Raw genomic sequence first — 23,122 nt, forward strand, 5'->3', positions numbered from 1 at the left:
TGTCTGTTAAACCTCACAATTAAACATGACAAAGGAGAAGCCATGTTGTCAAAATGCCCACTTAACCCACCTAAACATCTCAAACTCACCCTTTGCTGACCTTTTATAACCCCATTTTAGACAGACATATGTTGGTAAATGCTAACTGTCCATATTCACATAGAGTTACAGTGTAATCTCTGAGCTCAATATACAGAGACAGGAGTAAAAAAGCCAGAATTCTGTGCACCACTATGCAGGGGTCTAGCACCCTCCAGCTTCCAGCAGAGCAAAGGGAGCAGAAGCTTTTTCTTTTCTCCCAAAGAGCATTGGTGTTGAGTCCATAAAGTTTTTGTTGAGACAGGAGGGGATAAAAATGAATTTGGAACAGAAACGGGTAAATATTCTTTTCTCACTGAATTCTGCTTTATTTCCCTCCAAAATAAATTGAGAATCATGGTAAGAGGAGAAAAGAGACCTCAAAAACAGGGCAGCTGAGCACAAGAGGGAAAAACAAACAAACAAACAAACAAATGACTGCAACTTACTCCCAGACACTGGAAAAGATTGAAAAAGGTTGGAATCCATCAGTGTTCCATTTGTCATCTTCTCCTTCATCTTCCTCCCTTCTTTCCCATCATCATCTTCTTCTTCATCCGTTTCTTCATCCATATCTTCCAACCCTTCTTCCTCTTCATCATCACATCTTCTTCTTCGCCTTTCCCCTCCTCATCATCCATGTCAGGAACCGAGTAGTGCTGTAATGGATTTGGCCAAATATCATCTTTGATGACCTCTCCTAACTCATCTGCACCTGCATCAGAATGATCAGGAAACCAGGTGAAGAAACTCTCTGGTTTCTCGTGCTGTCTCTTCCTGCTGGCTTTATTCTGCCTTGACTTGAATGTTTCATCACATCCTTTCTGGATTTCCATTTGATTTCAGTGGACTTTGAGGGTGGGTCACTACTCTCATTCCAATGAAATTTTTGGGAGGGAACTTTATTTTTGAAGTAAGGGTTTGCATCAAAATACAAATATATTCTGTCACCTGATTTATCTTCAAATTTATCTTCAAATTCTGTCATTTCAACTCTTGTCAAATAATGCAATGCTTCTTCATCCTCCTCCCCAAACAGTGCAGACACTTGTGGGTGGTTGACAAATGATACCATCAAATGTGGGATTTTGGCAATAATTTCTGTCCTCTTCTGAAAAAATGGTTGGCAGACTTTGTTATATTTCTGTTCTGCTTTCAAAATCTCACTGGCTTGTTGTTAAGTCCATCTGTTTCATTTTGTACTTCATCAATATGTTCAATTGCTTCTTGCTGTTCTTTTTCTTCCTTTGGCAAGTTCCAAGTTTCCTCTGGGTTGGGTGCAGGAGTTGGTCTTGGTTTCTTTGCTTGAAAGAAGTAGTGCAGACTGGTGTTTGGGGGCCATCCTGTGAGAAAAGATAAGAATCCACCAAGGGGTAGAAGCCATTGAAGGAGCTCTGAGAACTCTATAGTAATTCTTGAAATCATATAGTCCTTTGGCTTTTTATTTTCCAAAATTATTCTGGCTATTCTGTTTGTGTGTGTGTGTGATTCAAAAAATGTTTTTGAATCAGGCTTGTCAATATCTTTTAAAAAGATCCTGGTGGGATAGTGATTGAGAATGCATCAAATCCATAAATCAGGATGGGGGAAATTGGCCATAACAATACTGAGCATTCCAGTAAATGAATATGGTATATATCTCCATTTATTTTGGTCTTTGATTTCTTTCATCAGTGTTTTGTAGCTGTCAGGATATTTTGCTGTATATATTTTGTTAGATTATTTTTTCCTAAATACTTGATCCTGTTGCTAATGTAAATGGTATTGCTTTCCGGGTTCCATTTTGTGGGTTCATTTCTTCAAACCACATATCCATTTTCATTATGCTTTTACTATTCTTTCCCTCCAGTTAACACCTGGATTATTTTAACAGTCTCTGTCATTGCCTTCTGTGTCTGTAGTCAGTGTTGTCAACATTTTATTCTCAGCCAGTGTTCTTCAACCACAGCTTTCCTCCTGTTATTCACATTAAAACTCTTTGCATACAACCTCTGTAGAATAGTATTCAAGACAGTCTTTACGATTTTCTGCTATTTCACAAAAGTGATTTGGGTTCATCTAGGCATTAAGTATCTTTTTTGAGTTCTGGAATTTCAGATATAAGGGGAGGAGGGAAAGAACAATAGTGGTTTAATAGCTAAACAAGAGCAATAACAAGTACAGAAGCCAAGGGCCTTGAAAAATGCCATATACTTTGCCAAGTAGCTCTAAGGAAGACTTGAGTACTTCCAAATAAAAATAGAAGCTACATGACATTGAACATTGATTCTGTTCCAAGCTATGTGCTAACGCTTTACATGCAATCTCTCCTCCATCTTCATGAGAGCCTCTGAGAATGTGGTAGGTATATTATTACCCATATGTTACAAGGAAAATAAAACTTTGAAAACTCAAGTAATCAGCTTAAGTTCACTCAACTCTTGAGTGGCAGAGTTGGAACTTGACTTATGGCCTGACTCTGGAGCCTATATTTGACTCTGCCAAAGTACCATGTGGCAACTATCAGGTGACAGACATTCACCAATGATAAGGCAAATGATCATTGATTCCAGCATCATAGAGAGACGAGTCTTTAGCTATTTTGGAATATTCTCAATGCTACTGATTCGTATCCAAAAAATTATTCTATTTAACCCTTTAATTTTCATCTCTTCCTTCATTGTAGTCGAACTTCTCAGGAAGCAGGAAGGTTATGGTAGGTAGGTACAGATTAACAACAGCAGTACATTTTCTTCCAGTTCATGTAATGAATCATGGGAATTGTCCTTGCTAATGGGACCCTCTTTGTTTTCCACAAGGTCAAGCATTCCTGTGAACTAGGAAACTGATTTTCTGGGAACTGCAGACACGAAGAGGATGTTAAACACATCATTTGTTTTGGGGAGATTGTCTATGATATTTTTCAATATTTTTGAGAAAACCATTGCAATTCATGGAATACACTTCATAGCACCTGGTCTAACAGTGAAATATAGTTGAGGCTCAAAAATAATTGTATTAAGTTGACTTGATATGAGCATTATATTAACTATTTTATTAAGTTAATTGATATGAACATTGACAATATGAGGGTCACAAATGTATATATAAATAGTGTTAGGTCCTTTCCTGAGCTCACAATGCAATTGTAAATTACCCTCAATTGAACAGGAAGTGTTGGTTACACAAGGCAAAAACATGAATTTATTTACCTGTTCAATGAAGGGAAAAACCCAACTAAGAACTCAACAAATGCAACTGGAATCAAGTTTGGTAAATAGAAATCTTAATAACCATCATCACAGAGTAGAAATCATTTAGTGTCCAGAAAATTTTATTATGTCCTGATAGAAAACATCAGTTCCTTCCCAAATACGGAAATTCTTTTCTCCGTCTATTTACACATCATGGTAAAAAAAAAAAAAGAAAAAAAAACAACAACACTTTTTTCCTCTTGTACCATGCATGACTTTGGATGACCTCTTATTAAAAATATTTGATTAAACAATTTACCATTTACCGAAAAAAGGGGGAGCTTTATCTGCCCCATAAATACGAATGATTTTTTCCTCCCTTCATTATTAGTAAAGGATCATTTTTCTGTGGATGTTTATGTACTCTTGAAAGAAAGTGTATTAACACATCTAGAAAGTAAGAGGACTGAAAATTAGTTTGCAGTGCTCATTTATCTGTGCTTTAGCATTTCGTTAAGCCTATAAATTGGCTCAGCAAACTGTATCGAGTTATTCCTATTAGATAGACCATCAGTCTACCTGAGTCCATGGGGTCTCCTCTGATCAGGTATCAGATGGCTTGTTGATTATTCTGACTTCAAAGGCTACTGGCGCTGAGACCTGCAAGGTGGTCTGCAAGGCCCTGAGTGTTGAGGCCACCTGTCACTGTAGCTTCCAAATTAAAGAGAATCTGCTGGGAAATGAAGAATACACTTCCTCTCCTTCAGATGAGGCTAATGACCCTTGAGCGTTTTACTTTTTCAATCGCAGCTAGTTATGGGGAGAGTATCACCAAGACAATTCCCGTTCCCTTTATTGTTCAGATAGATGTATTTGCTTGTCCAAAAAAAGTAAATATCTGTGTGTAGGGTTGCAGAATTTTAGGAATATTATAAGTAAGGACATAATCTGTTTTTATCAGTTTCTGGAAATACTTTGATACTAATATTTATACTAGTGGAAAGTAATCATTGATTTCCAAAGATACCTTTTGAAAGGAAAAAAATTGTAAATACATGTTAGCTACATTTTTTTTTCTTTGCAAAGCTTTCATAAGTATTTGTTTAACTTTTTTTTTTAAATGCTCATTTATCAGATGATGCCTCTTCCCAGATATAAAAAGTAGGTCACTGTGGGAGCTGAGAATAGGTTATAAAACTTGTATACTTGGGCTGATTCATATCAGGAAATACAAGACAAAGTAAACTGTGAACCTCTGCACTTTTAAAATTTCTAATAAAAATTTAATACACTGATTTTAGAAAAGTGATAGAAGGGTAACAAGCTCAAAATGAATTGAAATACTTCATATGGTTAATTTGGGTATTTCATATAAACTGTCATTTAGATGGTTCTCATTGCTTTATCATTTTGTAATATGAATTTATATGTGGAAACTTCATTTTCTTAAGTATGTGTGTCTTCTAGATTTAAGTCCAGTGACAAAACTCATTGAGGTTTGTGCATTTTATTTTCAGGCATTTGGAAGAAAAGAAGAAATTGATCTCTATTTATTACACTCTCTGAAACTAAGCCACACTGTCAGAAGTTAGCTTAGACAGAAAAAATATTATTAAGGAACTCTTCACCATCCATTTTTAGATACCCTCAATAGCACAAATTTAATTTTTTAAATTGTAACTTTGACCTGGAATTGAATAGAGATGGACACATTTAAACATCTGATGATGATTTTCATCATGTACTTTCCTGTTTCAATGTTTACATTCCTCTCTTGTTTCAATAAGCTTTGGAATAAATAATTATGAAATGTGACTTGGATTTTCCAATATTTTAGGAGATGAAAATGGCCTTGGTTGTTGCTTTATAGTTTTATGGTTATCATTATAGATTTTTAAACTTTTTTATTTCAAGATAATTTTAGATTTAGAGAAAAGTTGCAAAAATAATTCAGAGTTCCATGTACCCTTTATTCAGCTTTTTGTAGCTTTCCCTAATGTTAACACCTTGCATAACCATGGTACAGTTACCAAAACTAAAAAACAAAAACTCCAAACCAAACCAAAACAACGATAACAACAACAACAAAAACTTTGGAACAATGCTGTTAACCTACAGACTTAATTCAGATTTCACTAGATTTTCCAGTAATGTCCTCTTTTTGGCTCCAGGATCCAATGCAGAATTTCACATTGCATTTATTTAGCCTGGTTTTTTAGTTTCCTATAGATAGCTTTTGAAATGAATGCTTAAAGCACTTTCCTACTGTAATTCCCTTTCCCTCATTACTGTGTTTTAACTTTGCCTCAGTTTTCTCATCACCATTTAGAGAATTTTTTTCTAGAAAAATTTTTTTTTTTCCTTGTCTTTTGTCTTTTTTTGTTGTTGTTGTTGTTGCTATTTCTTGGGCCACTCCTGCGGCATATGGAGGTTCCCAGGCTAGGGGTTGAATCGGAGCTGTAGCCACCGGCCTACGCCGGAGCCACAGCAACGCGGGATCCCAGCCGCATCTGCAACCTACACCACAGCTCACGGCAATGCCGGATCGTTAACCCACTGAGCAAGGGCAGGGACCGAGCCCGCAACCTCATGGTTCCTAGTCGGATTCGTTAACCACTGTGCCACGACGGGAACTCCTAGAAAAATCTTTAATCATTTTCTTTGTACTGTATCCTGAACTCTCACCTTTGTTTTTTGTTTTTTGTTTTTGTTTGTTTGTTTTTTGTCTTTTGTTGTTGTTGTTGCTATTTCTTGGGCCGCTCCTGCGGCACATGGAGGTTCCCAGGCTAGGGGTCGAATCGGAGCTGTAGCCACCAGCCTACACCAGAGCCACAGCAACGCGGGATCCGAGCCGCGTCTGCAACCTACACCATAGCTCAGGGCAACGCCGGATCGTTAACCCACTGAGCATGGGCAGGGATCGAACCCGCAACCTCATGGTTCCTAGTCGGATTCGTTAACCACTGCTCCACGACGGGAACTCCTCATCTTTGTTTTAAAGAAAGTAAACATCACAAACATTTTCAGTGATTTAAATTAGCACGTGTAGTTGGTACTATTTAGTTTTCAGGCATGTAGTGCTGGTTACTGGGTTAGGTGATACCACGGGGGGAACATGTGATCTCCAGAGTTTGGAACTTTCCAGGCAAGTAGGAAAGTTAAGACCCATCCAGAGGTAACTATTGGTAGAAAACTGAATCAGTAGGAAAGTTAAGAATCCAAGCATCTCAAATCCAGCTCAGTTGAGAACTTAAAAGAAGCTCTTTTTTTTTTTAAGTTTACTGTGTTAAGAATTTCAGAGAGGCAGTTTTAGAATTTATTTCATCAGGTTGCTACAATTATAAGTTCATTGAACTTTAACTTGTATTATCTTTATAGCTATTAACTTTCGATGATCTCATTATCAGTTTTAATTATTAAAACATATTCTTTTGAATAAAACCAAAAATTTTGAATTATTATTCTTCCAAGGTTATTGAGTAGATATTGTAGGTTTATTATAAAGCTATAAATTGGATAAAACTTAAATGTTCAAAAAGATGTGATCAGTTAAGTCTATTGCGGTACATACACTTATACTACGATATTGTAGAAGGATATTTAATGACTCTGAAAAAATGCATTGTATATTGTTAATGAGAAAATAGTTTACCAAATGTATATGAATTTAACTTGTTAACACAAAAATACAAAACATGGAGTGTGTGTGTGTGGAAAAAAGTCCTGAAAATGTAAACACCAAAATGTTAATTTCTGGATAACGGGATTTGAGATGGAGTTTATCCTTGTGTTTTTCTATATTAGAAATATTTGGGGTATAACTTCATATATTTCTTTTGATTTGAGAAATATGTTATTAAAAATTCTGAACTGAAAAAAATATATATTCACTTCTAACATAAATAAAAGGTTGTTTTTCTTATTTTGAAGGCTTGGAATATTCTATGTTTTAAAATATTTAATTGACATATCTGGGATAGGAAAGAGAATAACTTTTTTTATGTTCAAAGCTTCATTTTTTTGGTTTATCACATCAATTAGCATTTTTCTTGTCAATTGTTTCTAATTAATATTTTTTTGTGAATTTTAATTTAAACTATTTTTAGTTTAATTTTTGTTTCTAATTAACATTTTTCATTATTTTTAATTTAATTTAAACTAACTTAAATTTTTTCATGTTAGTCAATTAATTAAATATCCTTAGTAACTAAGGGCTTGTGTAGTTCAGCATACTATATCCTGAACTATCATTATCAAGGGGATAAACATAGGTATTGGTTTTGGTACCAAACTATATTTGTCTTAATCCCAATTCGTATTCAGATCATCTAGTGAGATAAAAATTGATGTTATTCCCATTTTAGTTATGGGAAATAGAGATACAGATGGTTCAAGAACTTGTCTGAGATTTGTCATCGGGAAAGTAGTGAGGCTGGGCTTTGAACCCAGGCAGCCTGTGCTTTGAGCCATAATGGGTCTTACTTCTAATTAAGAAATTGTTTTGAACACTGACGTACTTTTCGTTCAAATGCTAATATGATTTATCCTTTCTTCAGTTATGCAGGCAGGACGTAGGACATTTCAGTCTCTAGGTTTCATGAGAATATCAGTTACCCTGCTTTTGAGAATAAAGGAAATGTAATTCAAGTGTTTCAGTGTATGAAACTGGGCATAATTCAGAGTTATTACCTTATATCTATTTATAATTATCAACACTCACATCACGCCTACCAATTACTGAGCCATTCTTCCATGCCAGGCCCTGTGCTTTGCATGTGTTATGGCAGGCAATGCTCAGAATAATTAGAGACAAGTCCTAATGTTATCATGCCATTTTATTATTTATTTTTGCTGTCTTTTAAAATTGAGGTATAGCTAATTTACAATGTTGTGTTAGTTTTATGTGTACAACAAAGTGATTCATTTATCCATACATATTTTTTTCAGATTCTTTTCCATTATAGGTTATGATAAGACATTGAGTAGCATTCCCTGTGCTATACAGTAGGTCCTCGTTGTTTATCTGTTTTATGTACAGTAGTGTGTATATGGAAACCAAAGCCTTGAGAGACTCATTACCTTGCCCAAGCTCATAGAGCAATAATATTGGGAACGCAAGCCTAGGTTTTTCTGACTCTAAAACCTGGCTTTAAGCGTTATTCAAGGCTAACTTGTCCCAGACACTTTGGTGTAATTGAACTATACTTGCATGATCTTTGTCAGAAATAGTCTTGTGTTGTAAGCCTGACTGAGCAATGAGAAAAAAAAAAATAATGTTTTGATAGGTTTACCATAAGGCAGAAGATACTTTAAACAACCTTTACATTATAACCCACTCTTAGTGTCACCAACCATTTCAGGTTTGCTTGAATGTTCCCTGTTCAGTCCTGAAAGTGCTAACCGTTCATCCTGGGCAAACTGGGAAAGTTGGTGACCCAGCCATGTGCCATTTTTCGATGTGAATGTTTGAGACTCAAATACTGTGTCCCTGATTCCAGCTAAGTATCCATGTAAATATGTTCTGGAACAAAAATCTTGAGAGAGAGAGGAAGGAGAGGAATAATGTGATATTCAATGGGTGCCATGAAGAAAGGGGAAAAAACATACCTATGAAGTTTGTCTTGTGCTTGCAGAATGGAACAATCCTCAAATTTTATAGGAGGTGTTGCTTACCCTGTCAGCCCCCGATGGGTCCAGTGATCTTGACTGCAATCCTTGTCTCAAAGGAAATTCATACGATTTGGAAGAGCCCTTTATCACAAAGCAAAGAGATCATCCCGAAGTGTCTGATCTACACAATGGACCCACATTCACACAGTGCCTTATGGCCTCGCAGAGGATGAGGGAGGCTCTGCTCACAAGCCAGGCCCTCCACTCTGCCCCAGATTCCATTCTTTCTGGCTTCCTGGAGATGCAGCTCCCCTGGTTTCCCTCATCTTTCCTATATCCTCATTCTTTCTTTCTCTGTTGGATAATCCCCCTCAGTATGCAAAGATTCTCTAGTGTCTCCCAGTTTACAAACACAATCCCTTTGATTCTCAGTCCGTTCCCCAACAATCACCATTACTCTGCTCCTCTCCAAGTCATATAGCTTTTCAGGGGGGTCTTTCACATGCTCTCTGCACCCCCTCTTTCTTCCCTTCTCTCTTCAACTCACTTCAGTCAGCTTCTACACTAACAGGCTGCTGAAACTGCTCATTTCAAGGTCACTGGTGACTTCATTTGCAAAATCTCCCAGATACTACTCAACCTCTCAAAAGCTTTAAACAAGCTGACTCCAACCTTCATGAAATTCTCTCCACTTGGCGCTGCCCTGACCTACCCTCTGGTTTCCTGCCCAAATCACTGGCTTCTTCTCTCTTTCCTTTGCCAGCTCCCTCTCATCAGACCGAACCTTACCATTTGGAACTTTTCAGGACAGACCTCAACCAGTTTCTATTATTCTTATCTGCCTTCTCTCGGGGCAGCTTCATTCCAGCCAAAGCTTCAATTTCCATTTAGATGATCACTCTCAAGTTTGCACCTTTAGACCATACCTTTTCTCTGGATTCAATATTTTTTTCTTTTTCTTTTCCTTTTGTCTTTTTAGGGCTGCACCTGTGGCATATGCAAGTTCCCAGGCTAGGGGTCAAATCGGACCTGTACCTGCTGGTCTGTACCACAGCCACAACAACACCAGATCTGAGCCGAGTCTTCAACCTACACCCTGCTCAAGGCACTGCCAGATCTTTAACCCCCTGAACGAGGCCAGGGATTGAACTCAAGTTCTTATGGATGTTAGTCGTGTTTATTACCGCTGAGCTGCGACAGGGAACTCCATTAGTTTTTTTTTTCAAAGCCAAGCTTGCTTAGCAAGGTCAGGTAGATATCTCACAGGTATTAAATTAAATTAATTAATTATTAGGGGTGTACCCCTGGCATGTGGAGGTTCCCAGGCTAGGGGTCAAATCGGAGCTACAACTGTCGGCCTATGCCAGAGCCACAGCAGCACAGGATCCGAGCAGTGTCTGCAACCTACACCACAGCTCAGGGCAATGCCAGATCCTTAACCAACTGAGCAAGGCCAGGGATCAAATATGCAACCTCATGGTTCCTAGTCGGATTTGTTTCTGCTGTACCACGACGGGAACTTCTCTCACAGGTATTTTAAATGTGACAGTTCCCAGGTGGATTTCTGATTCCCTAATCAATTTCTCCGTGTCTTCCCCAGTCCCCTGTGGCCTCTATCTTGATTGCTCCCTTTGTCTCAATTCTCTGTCCCAATTCAGCCAGGTCTAGGGATTCTCATTCTAAATATGTCTCAAACCCATCACTATTGATTTTTCCCTTCTTCTTTTCAGCAAATTCTGATTTTGTTGGAGGCAGTGATGTGCTCAGCTGAAAAGCTCCATGTTTAGCCTCTCAGCGGAAGGGGTAGCCAGAATCGCTGTAAATGGGATGCAGGTGGAAGAATTGAGTGGGGCTTCCCGTAAGGATCTTTAAAAAGGGGAAAGACTTTGCGCTCTGCTTCTCTTCCCCTGGAGTGACTGTGTGGTGGCTAGGGCTGCGTCAGCCACGGTACAATCATGGGATTATTTTGAGGCTGGAGATACACCTTGGGGAAGGTAGAGGTAAGAAGAAGCCACTATTGTAGCCTTGGAATGCTCATTTCGTAAGAGAAAACTGAATCTCTGTATTAAATAATTGTTGATCTGGGTCTCTGCTACTTATATAATCACATGCAATTACTAGTCGATAGGAGGTATTTTTCTACATTTCCACTGCATCTGCCTCATCCAATGTGGGTATTGCCTGACCTTCTAAAAAACTAATGGAAGTATCTCATATCTCTGCTTAAAAACCTTTGCCATCTGGCATTGCCCTGAGCTGTGGTGTAGGACCTTGGTGTGATGGTGTTTTTATATTGATTTCTATTCCTCTGCAATAGGAATTGGTTGACTCTCTGTGCCAGCCATTGTCTCTCTTCTGCTCAACACCAAAATTTTCTTAACACCCTCCCCTCACTTTTCATCTCCTCTTATTTGTATTACTAACATTTGGTCACTCTGGGACACACTGGGATTCTTGCGTCTTCGTATCAGGAACCCTGTAACAACTACACTGATAATTCTCAATTTTGTATCTGCAAACCATACTAAGTTCCTCCTTGAAATGAAAAGTCAATTGTATGTTTTCACTTATACATGGAACCTAGAAAAACAATATAATGAAACAGAACAGGACCCAATGGGGAGAGAAGAGGTCAGGGCAAGGTGGGAGAGGGGATGAAAAGGTACAAGCTACTGGAAGAAAATCAGATACGAGGATGTAATGTACAGCAAGGGAATACAGCCAATACTTATAATTAACTCAATATGGAAAATAAGCTATAAAACATCAAATCACTGTGTTGTATACCTGAAACTAATATAATATTGTAAGTTAACTACAATGAAAAAGATAATCATACACAGCAAAAAACACAAACAAAAAACCCAGCTCTATCCCTACTTAGAATCTTCGCTGCCCTCACAAGACACCTGGCACAAAGCCTATCATAGAGACGGTGGATGGCCCACGTTTGTTAAATGGAATGAATTCAGCTGTATTTAAAAAGGGTTGCCCTACCCCAAGCTCCAAAAATGCCCAGAGTTCTCGTTATTTTCTTGGGTCCACAGCCCTTTCTTCTAGAAGGTTCCACTCCAGCCACAGGGGGCCTGCCTGGGCTGGGGAGGGGGGGGGAGTAAAAAGATCAGCTTCCTAGTTGAAATGCCAGTGAAAAGGTAGCTCCTCAAATCCCTTATGCCAAGGGTCTAACCCCACCCTGTGCCTTCCCCAGCCGGAATGTTACCTTTCCCTGTTTCCTGAATTTAGTGCTGATACCCTGTCGTGCACACTGTAATGTTTTATTCCAGCATGACTTTCATTATAAGAAATCATTTTTTAAAAAACGTGAATTTGAAGGAGCCACCCTACCTGCAGTGTGATGGGACATCTGAGGATTTCTAAGAAATAGAAGGCAGAGTACCTCTTGTCACAAAATGACAAGCCCAGCAGAGATGGTGCCTTTTACTGGGATGGACAAAATGGGAATGCGAGGACCAGAATTCTCTACACGTTATGAAGTGAGCACAAATGATGGTCAGTGTGAAAACTGATACTGTTACTAAAAAGATGAGAAAGCATCCTGTGTACCCTTGGAAAACTTTCCATCTAACTTGCAAAGCCCTGCTGCAGCCAGACTACACAGTCCAGAGAAAGTCAGCTCCAGAAGGTCAAGGGCTTTTGCCATTTACAGCCGTACCCCGACACCGAGAACAGTCAGTACTCATGAACACGTGCTAAATGTCGACTTAATGAATTAAAATCCGTTTACACGCAAGGGAGCAGAACATAAGTGCAGGATTTAAAAAGTAAATTATGTCAGCCAATGGACGTGAGGGTTTGGGGAGATGGATGTCCAGACAGGAACTGTAAAAGCACCCCTCTCCTCCGGCCCCCCATCCCCGCACTCTTGTGTGTGTGCCATTGTTCCAGAGACATAGGTCCTGGATGGGACAAGGACATAATTCATTCGCCTTCATAAGGGACCAGGAAGAAACAGGACCCGGGTCCATTATGAAGCGCTTTGTTTGGGAGCTCCTGACCATGTAATTGTTTTAACGACTAGCAGGTGGGTAAAAAGATCCAGGCCTTCAGGACCTCAGACTATTGTAAGTGAGGAGATTAGTGGGTTTGAGTGAACCAGGACTGGGTTCAGCTTGAGACCCCAAGAAATTTTTTTTTTAAACAAAAGAGAAAGATGGCTCCATGGTAAGTGACAAGTGTGGGAAAAGAGCATTGCATTCAGTTCAAACAAGTAGAAAGTAAGAATTCCTTCCTGGCAAAGCTTGTCTTCATGTGTCCCAAGTCTAAGCCCGAGCTTAGACGATCACAGGTGCTGTGGGGCTAATCCCTTTTCTGTAGGCTTTCCAGCTGCGGAATGCACACCTGGGAAAAGGATTCCGCTGGTGTGGCGGGGACCTGGGGTGGGACCAGCTTTCCCTGTGTCCGCTGCCCCAGACCCTGCTTCTTGGATTCCAATGAATAATGAACTTCTTTGCCTAATATCTACATGTCCGTTGCAGGTTTTTTTCTCTCTAACTCCAGGAAAACCTGAGGCTAATTATGTAATTGCCTCTAAGGTATCTGCTATGAGCCTTCTAAAATACGGGATTCACCTGTTTCAGGGTGAAGGGAGATGTTACCCTTTAAAATCTTATTATCATGAAGGTTTTCCCAGCACAAATCTGTCCCATGAGTGTAGTTACTGCCGGATGAGCATGTCAAAGCTCTACAAGGCTAAGCAATGGTGTTCTTTTTTTCCCATGCTCTGTGGTCATCTTGGGATTGAAGGTTTTTAGATTAGCTTCGAGTTCCAATCCATCCTTCCAAAATTCTTCCAGAATTTCATATTTCATGGAAATATCCAGTAAAAATAAACATCGGTTCGCAGCAAGTTCCTATGTCTTGAGCATGTGTAATCTTGCTGTTCTCTCACTGGAATCTTCTCAGCATTTGGGTTATTCCTGGATCTTGAATGTTTTTACTCAGGAGCAGGGGAAGCGAATGGTACCCTGGTTGGTGTAAGGCGTGGTGTTCTCTCTCAATCCAGCAGTGAATGAATCAGACATGAGAAGCCTCTTAAAAACTCATGTCATCAGTTTTCTTGTTAATAATATTCCATTAGATTCTGAGCACCATGAAAGAAATCTTTGACAAACATTCTAGGCAGCCTCTGGCTCTGAGTTGAATCCACCCAGCCTGATACCTGGTCTCTATAAAGAGATCATCCTTTGAACCTTGACACAGTGCCAAGCAGCATTCCAAGTGCTTGACATATGTGATCTCATGTATCCCCTCACATCATTATGTGCTGGACTTTTGGGGAAGTGGAGATGCTGCTTCTGCTCATGGCCCCACAGATCATGGTTGGTAGAGCTGGTATTTGAACCAAGGCTGCCTGGCTCCAAAGTCCAGGCTCTTAACTGCCACGCCACCTGCCCTTTTATTGACAGTAAATTGAGCAGGCTGCCACAGTTGCAAGACCTTGTCTTCAGCAGACTTCCAAGCCCCAGGCAGCATCCCCAAGATGGTACCTTTGCCCTCCTACTATGTGTAGAAAGCTGCTCATACCAAATTAACTGAATTCCATGTCAGACAATAGTACGTGTAAAGGTCTTGCATTGTTCTTTTCCATAAGCTAACCACTCTGTAATGTTCAACCATCCAACATTCCCCCATACTTTTTTCATTTTTTAAAGTCTTATTGAAGAATAGTTGATTTACAGTGTTATAATTTCTGCTGTACAACCGTGATTCAGTTACACATGGACACACATTGATTCTTTTTCAGATTCTTTTCCTATATAGGTTATCACAGAATGTTGGTCAGAGTTCCCTGTGCTATATGGCAGATCTCCTTTGGCCAGTCATTCCACATACCTCAGTGTGCATATGCCACTCCCAAACCTCCAGTCCAGGTGTGTCATCATTCTGAACCCATTTAGAATTCATTGAAACCTCACAGTGATATACCACACAAATATATTAATTTAGTAATGCATTGGATGCCATGTTTAATTCTACAGGTGTTCCATTATAGTTCACTATCACTGGACTCTCAGGAAAAGCATTATTTATTTTCCACAGTTGCCCACTATTAGAATTCATCATCTGAACCTAATTTTCCCTTCCCCTCACCCCCCACACATCTGATCTCTTTTTCTGAATTTGTTTGCTTTTGTAGTATAATTGACCTACAGTATTAGTTCCAGTTACACAACAGTATTTTTTCTATACATATCAAGATGATCACCACCTAAGTCTAGCTATGATCTGTCACCACAAAGATGTTACCTATTGACTATATTCCCCACACTGTACATTTCATGCCTGTGACTGATTTATTTTGCACCTGGAAGTTTGTACCTCCTCATCTCCCTCACTTATTCTTTCTTCCCCACCACCCCCTCATCTGGTAATCACCTGTTTTGTTCTCTGTATCTATAATTCTGCTTCTGCGTTGTTATGTTTGTTCATTGTTTTGGTTTTCATTTTTTTAGAGTCCACATATGAGTGAAATCATACAGTATTTGTCTTTGTCTGGCTCATTTCACTTAGCGTAATTCCAAGTCCATCCATACCGTCATAAATGGCAAGATGTTATTCTTTTCTACGGCTGACTAATATTCCATTATATGTATGTTCCACATCTTCTTTATCCATTCATCTGTGTTTTTAACTGAAGTTGGTTTACGATGCTGTGTTAATTTCTGCTGTACAGCAAAGCGATTCAGTTATACATATATATATGCGCACGTACTCTTTTTTTTAAAATATTCTTTTCCATTATGGTTTATCATGGGACATTGAACATAGTTCTCTGTGCTACACAGTAGGACCTTGTTGTTCACCCCCTCAGTGTATAATAGCTTACGTCCGATAACCCCAACTCCCACTCAGTCCCCCTTCTGACTCCCTCCCCCTTGGCAGCCACAAGTCTGTTCTCTATGTCTCTGAGTCTGTTTCTGTTTTATAGATAGGTTCATTTTAGATTCCACATGTAAGTTATACATGGTATTTGTCTTTTCTCTTTCAAACTTACCTCACTTAGTACTTCACTCAAGTTGCATCCATGTTGCTGCAGATGGCATTATTTTGTTCTTTTCATGGCTAAATAATTCTTCATTGTGTATATGTACCACATCTTCTGTATCCATTCAGCTGTCAATGGACATTTAGGTTGTTTCCATGTCTTGGCTATCGTGAATAGTGCTACTAATGAATAGTGGGGTGCATTATCTTTTCGAATTATAGTTTTGCCTGGATATATGCCCAGGAGTGGGATTTCTGGGTCATATGGTAGTTCTATACTTTGTTTTCTGAGGAACGGCCATACTGCTTTCCATAGGGATTGTATCAACTTATGTTCCCATCAACAGTGTAAGAGGGTTCCCTTTTCTCCACACCCTCTCCAGAAGTGTTATTTGTAAACTGTTTAATGATGGCCCTTCTGACCAGTGTGAGGTGGTACCTCATTGTAGTTTGGATTTGCATTTCTCTGATAATTAGTGATGCTGAGCATTTTTTATTATACATTCATCTGTTGATGAACACTTGGGTTGCTTCCATATCTTTGCTATTGTAAATTGCATGTTTGTGTGTATATACCTTTTCTAACTAGTGTTTTTGTTTCTTTGGATAAATACCCAGGAGTTTAATTGTTGGACCATATGGTTGTTCTAGTTTGAATTATTTGAGGAATTTTTCCTGCTATACCCTTTTGAGCTGTAAAAGTCTTGACATTTATATCACATGGGTGCTGTGTCTGCTTGCACCCAAGTCCCATTTTGCGCTCAACAGTGCCATCCATGGCAGGACAGTGGTCAGTCTCCAAGTTTCTCTCTTTCACCCCCCCTGCCTCCCATGTATATGTATATATATTAGAATATAGCCTTATGGGACACACTCATGCCATGTGTGCATGGGATTACACAAAGCACTAAACTAAGGTTTCACATATGTCATCTCACTTAATCTTCATGACAATCCCATGGAGTAGGTACTCTTTATACCCATATTATAGAGAAACCGGGGTCCGGGAGGTTCCATATCTTGCCCATGGCCAACTTCGGTTTTGAGATCCCACTATCCTCTGACTCCAGGACCTCAGCCAGCCTGCCTATATTCGCAGCAGGGAACACAGTGAGCTGCCATGATGCAAGCGTGGCAATACTGAGTTGAGCTCTCCAGTTCTCCCTTCTTAAGAACATAGTGTTTTCAATTTTTTTTTTTTTTTAAGTAAAACACTTCCATTCCAGTCAGTCTCACCAGGGGAATGGTCAGTTCCAAAGAAATCAAAGTGGTTTGGATTTTTCTTTGCCACACACTGATAACTGCCTGCCATTTTTAAAGGGGGAATAATAGTACCTATCTTGTAGACTTACTGTGAGGATGATTGGAAATAAAGCTGACGAAGGACCCTACTCAGTGCTTGGTCCATATGGGCTGTCTGTAATAAATGTGAACCTTTATTTGTCTGTGTAGTTACAAAGTGAAGTATAGCATTTTGATTAACATTAATGACCTTGCAAAATAATTGGTTGTATCTTACATAAAAATTCATACTTTTAAAATCTGAAGCACCCTCAGATATTATAATGTTTATTTTATTCCTGAAAGAGAAGATATTGTAGGGAGTTCCCATTGTGGCTCTGCAGGTTACGAACCTGACTAGTATCCATGAGGACTCGGTTTTGATCCCTTGCCTCACTCAGTGGATTAAGGATCTGATCTTGCCCCGAGCTGTGGTGTAGGTTGCCGATACAATACAACTCGGATTCCAAGTTGCTGTGGTTGCGGCTGTGGCCAGCAGCTGTAGCTCTGATTCTTCCCCTAACCTGGGAACTTCCATATGCCGTGGGTGCAGCCCTAGAAAGCAAAGACAAAAAAAAAAAAAAAATTGTAAAATACTTTCCACGTCTAAGTGCAAATCCAAATTGTGGTCCAACTTGCTTCATCATCTACCTCCTTTCCTCGCCTCTGTGGACAAAGAGAACATTCCCCTGGTGGATCAGGTGTGTTTCAGAAGCTGTTTATAGCCACAATTTCAAGCATTAAATTTACCAGCGTCCACCCCATAACTATGCTTTACGGCTTAACGTACAACATTTTCTTCTATGGACACAAGACAGTGAATGAAGACTCTGAATGCTACATTTAGAAAGACAAAAAATGAGGCACGGGGCATTGAGAGGCTGGAAGAGCATCTCTTAGCCAATTTGTCTGAAGGCTGAAAAACAAACAAATGGTGGGGGTGGGAGGCCAGGGGACAGGGAGGAGTGACGAATTAGATGTGACCCAAAGAGAATAAAACCCAAGCTGAAATAGGCCAAACACATAAATTGCTATTAAATCACGGCTTTTATTTTTCCTGCCTTCGCCCTTCTAACGTTTGGTTGCTCCATAAATGAAAGGAATCATTTGAAGTAGGGGCCTGGAGAAGGCAGGCCTCTGACCCCTAGCTCGACCACAGAGATCAAAGGCGGGCCCCATATGTGTGAGATATTATCTTTTCCAGTCAAGTGGGCATGATGTTTTGTGATGCGGCAGTGTGGGAACGGACAAATAGCCAGGTTAGTGACCGCTGGGAGGGCAGTGATTGACGTGGGGCCTGAGCCGAAGGAGTGGGGGCCTCAGAAAGCCCGTCACCACTCTGACGCCTTTTGCGTTTTGTTTTGAGTTCTCACAAATCCTCCAGTGGTTTTGTTGTCATTGTTCTTAATTATGTTACTCATGACTTTAGTCCAAATCACATTTGCATGTTTGCAATGACTGTTTATCTCTGCAAACATGTTCCTTTTTAAAAATTTTTTTTAACCTCCCGTATTTTAAAATGCAATTAAAATTTTTGTTTTGCAAGCCAAGGCTCTTGGATACTGTGTGTGTGTGTGTGTGTGTGTGTGTGTGTGTGTGTAAATAATATGACTAAATCTGTACCAGTAATCAATTAAAATTTTTGTTTTGCAAGGCAAGGCTCTTGGATACTGTATGTGTGTGTGGATAAATAATGACTAAATCTTTACCAGTAATCATAATAAAATGCCTTTAGTAAAATCTTCACATGAAAACGGGTAGGGGAGTTCCTGTCATGGTGCAGCAGAAACAAATCTGACTAGGAACCATGAGGTTGCGGGTTCGGTCCCTGGCCTTGCTCAGTGGGTTAATGATCCGGCATTGCTGTGAGCTGTGGTGTAGGCCAGCAGCTGCAGCTCCGATTGGACCCTTAGCCTGGGAACCTCCATATGCCTCAGGTGAGGCCCTAAAAGGACAAAAAGACCAAAAAAAAAAATGGGTAGGGCTATTTGGCAGCTTCCAAAGCTTTGTCCTATGGGGAAATTATGCTTCCCTTTTTCTCTCTTGCCCCTCACCCCCACCCCATTCCTCTTCCTGACACAAATGATTAATTCCCTGGGCAGCTTTCCTGTTCTATCTTGGCCCAATGCTGTGGTGACAAGAGGACACTGTTGTCCAACCCCCGGAAGTCACCAGCAGCTTAGAAGCATTCAGGTCTCTCGTCCTCCATGCTGTCTTCATCAGCTTGGTTATTAACATTCTGTACAAAGAGAACAAAACATAACGGAGGTGAGATGGATTCAGTCCACGTGGTTGAACTTGATCTTCTGATCATTTTTCCTCATGCTCTGAGACTAGATCTCTGATCATAAATCCATGCGGAAGCCAAGGGCATCCACAGGCCAGGTGGTGGTGCTGCCTTTCCAGCTTGTCTGATTTCTTTCTCTCTCCCTTCCTGTCTACCTCGCACTCTCTCTCCTCACTCTTGCTCCCTCTCAGTTTCTTCTCTTCCCAGTGTTTTCTTTGCCCCAGGACTTTGTTGAATGGGTCATGGAAAACAACAAACAGCTCAGCCTTCCTTAACACCTTCATCAGAGTTCCCGTTACGGCTCAGTGGTTAAGAACCTGACATAGTGCCTTTGAGGATGCAGGTTTGATCCAGGGCCTTGCTCATGGGCTGAGAATCTAGCGTTGCAGTCTGTGGCTTAGGTTGCAGAGGTGGCTTGGATCTGGCATTGCTGTGGCATAGACCTCAGCTGCAGGTTCAATTTGATGACCGCTAGCCCAGGAACTTCCATATGCTACAGGTGGGGCCATAAAAAGCAAAACAACAACAACAACAAATACATCAGTTTTCCTTTTCCTACTTGTGGATTTATCCTTCCTCCTATTTTTGCAACACACACACATACCTTGACATACACACACAATACACATATTATATGCACATACACTAATATACATATCAGAACACACTAACATGCACACCAAGACATACACTGTCACGCCGACCCACCTTAACACATGCACATACTAGCATACACACCAATATACACACTGAAACGCCAACCACCCTAACACACACACATACTAACATACACCAATATACACTAATACATACCTAACACACAGCAACACACCATTACACATAGCATCTCACACACGCACACATGCAGAAAACAGTCCCTTCTAACCCTGGAAACTAATCCTTCATTATCCATCTGACATCTTCAGGAGTAGATGCAGATCATCAGTTTCCAAGGGCATCTATTTGTCCACTGATTATTGAACCGAGAGGAATTCTTGTCACTCTCTTTGTGAATAAAAATTACTGTGAAAATCTTGCTGAAGCTGAAAACCTGCCGGGAAGGTGGAAACAAAGGCGACATTTCAGCTGAAACGTGGGAATGTAATAAATAGGCTTTCTGCTTTCACGTAAGCCCCCAATGGCAGAAGGGTGCCTACCCTTTAGGGCTTTATGAAAGAACAGATTTGAGCACCAAGATCTTTGGGGCCAGATGCGAGATTATTCCTGCTAATACGACATTCGTAATGCTCAGGCACCACCAGATAATGGACATTTAAGCAGTATGGTTTTATCAAAGTAAGTGGATTTACATTAGCAGGTTTTAAACTCTTTAGTAGGAACTGGTATGGAGTGAGTTAATACAGCCTCAATTATCATGCTAAAAACAAATGGGGGTCTGGTGCGCTCGCTGCCCCCTTGTATCTGTCTAGACAATTTTAGACAAAAGAAACTCATTTGCTCTCAGAGGTGTTGAATGAAGAGTCACTGGGGGTGGGTTGAGGGATGGGGGAGGGGATGGAAGTCAAAGGACTTGAAGCAAAGAGCCTTGTGCCTCCCAGGAGCTACATACTTGAAATGTGCTCTGTATGGAAACCACCTTAGAAATGATTGGGGGTGGGAGGGTGGCTAAAATTAAAGGAAGAAAGAATTTTCATTTAAGTTTTTCTCTTCACTGTTTTTCCTCAGTAGAGTATAAAAGAACTTTGTTGTTTTAATACACTTATTTTCCTTTTCCTGAAAATTTATGCAAATAATTTCATTTCATTTCTAAATCATTTGAATAAACTATTTCTTAAAACTATTAGCCTAGATTTATATTTCAATAATATCCTTAGGAACCATGCTGTGGGCTCTAGAGCCAGATGTTTTATAAGGCCACCTTGTAATAAGGACCATTTTTCTACTTCTAAAAATAAATCCTTGCTGACTTCAAGACTGACCTGTGCTATGCAAGCATTATGCCCAAAAATCTGCTGTGTGCTTCCAAGACAATTTTTAATGGCACATGTAGGCCATGACTACTCTATTATTAGAACAGTTCATTCTAAAATTTTATTTGTAGTAAAAGGTAAGACATCGATTATTAGTTAATAAAGTATAAAGGATGTTTCACTTGGCCAGAACTAGCGAATGAAAATGCGGAGCCCATTTTAAGGACCTTGACAGTGTATGTCACTGACTTTTAAGAAACTTTTGCTGGTATCTCTCCTGCGTGGCTCCATTGTATGGAGACAAGCATCTATCGTAGAAACTGTGGTGCTTCATCCATTCACTCATCTCTTTTCCCAATGTTCCTGAAGAGTTGGGATAGTTCATGTTTATATCTCAGCACTTAACACAGTGTCTACAGCACAGTAGGGACTTAATAAATAAATGTTTCCTAGGTGCATTTTTATTTCACATCAGAGCAAATGGAGGTAAGATCAGCTGATTGGATTCATAGTAATCAATTTATTTTTAGCCATTGGGCACTGATTCTTACAGCTATAAAGTTTGGAAAACTTAGAAATAATATATAATGATAGTGTGAATGGAGATATTGATATCATTTATGTGACTCATCAATTTCTTCTTGGCCTTAAAATAGTCCTATTGTAAGAGTGGTGTTTCCCAAAGGAAGCTACAAAAAATATGTTGCCAAATGGTATGTTAACCTTGATCCCTTGAGGTCAGGTGTGGGGGAGAATCATAAAGTTTATTATATTTATCTCATTCTCTTAACATCTTATTTGGTGTGTTTTGCAATTGCATAATATGTTAGTATAAGTATTTACATATATATTTGTGATGTACTAATGGAATTGCATAAACAAAATGTATAGTCGTACTAGTTTAGAGAATTGTACCAGTTGACACAATTTTTTGGTATTTCTCATTATGTTTAATATGAATGAAAGAATATAAACATTCATTTATCTAACTTACATTTATGAGAACATTGTATGTCTAAACACGAACTAACATTAACTTAAGTTGTCCTTACAACTTTTTCCCTGCCCCCAGGTTGGGAGGTAGGCTTTGCTGGTTTATTCAGTTGATCACTGGTGTCATCAGCACCAGGGTTACACTATCCTTGTTATGTTGGCTTTTCATTTTTATACTTGTTGCCTCTTGACACAAGATGGCTGCTGCTTCTCCATGTAGCATATCTCATTCCAGATAGGAAGAGAAGGAAGGACAATGAAAAATTGTGTCTGCTTTTATCTGGAAAGCAAAAGCTTTTGCAGTCTCTCCCTCAGCAGACTTTGGCCTGCATCCGTTTGGAAAAGGCTATGTCATGAAGCCACTCCTCACTGTAAGAGAGGCTGTGAAATCAAGCATTTGGCTTTCTGGTTTTTAATGATAGATTAGAAAAACAATGTGGTTTGGGAATGGTGGTATTGAGAGAGCCAACCTCAGGAACTGAAAGTAAGTTGCCTAATATTTTAGATATTGGTGTAAAATGATTTTTTTCCTACCAAACCAAAATTCCTTGAGATAAAATATGGCTTTTCTCTCACAATAAATACGTGTTGATTGAATCAATAAATGAGTTTAATTACATTAAAGCAGAATAAAAGTAGATTCTTTCTAGTTTGCTAGGTCCAGTTTTCGATAAATTGAATCAAAAGAAAACTAGCGTGAAAATCTCATAAAGGAGGGTTTCTTGTTTTAAATTTCCTGAGTTCCATAGACCTTAACACCTGAC

The 23,122-nt window shown here is 39.5% G+C and overlaps 1 pseudogene; it reads right to left on the reverse strand.

Annotated features, from left to right (window-relative positions):
* Positions 1-523: 523 nt before the first annotated feature.
* Positions 524-1,420, reverse strand: LOC125128677 (protein SET-like; annotated as a pseudogene).
* Between the last annotated feature and the right edge of the window lie 21,702 nt (positions 1,421-23,122).

This window comes from Phacochoerus africanus, chromosome 6 (assembly GCF_016906955.1).
Source record: "Phacochoerus africanus isolate WHEZ1 chromosome 6, ROS_Pafr_v1, whole genome shotgun sequence".
NCBI classification, from domain to species: domain Eukaryota; kingdom Metazoa; phylum Chordata; class Mammalia; order Artiodactyla; family Suidae; genus Phacochoerus; species Phacochoerus africanus.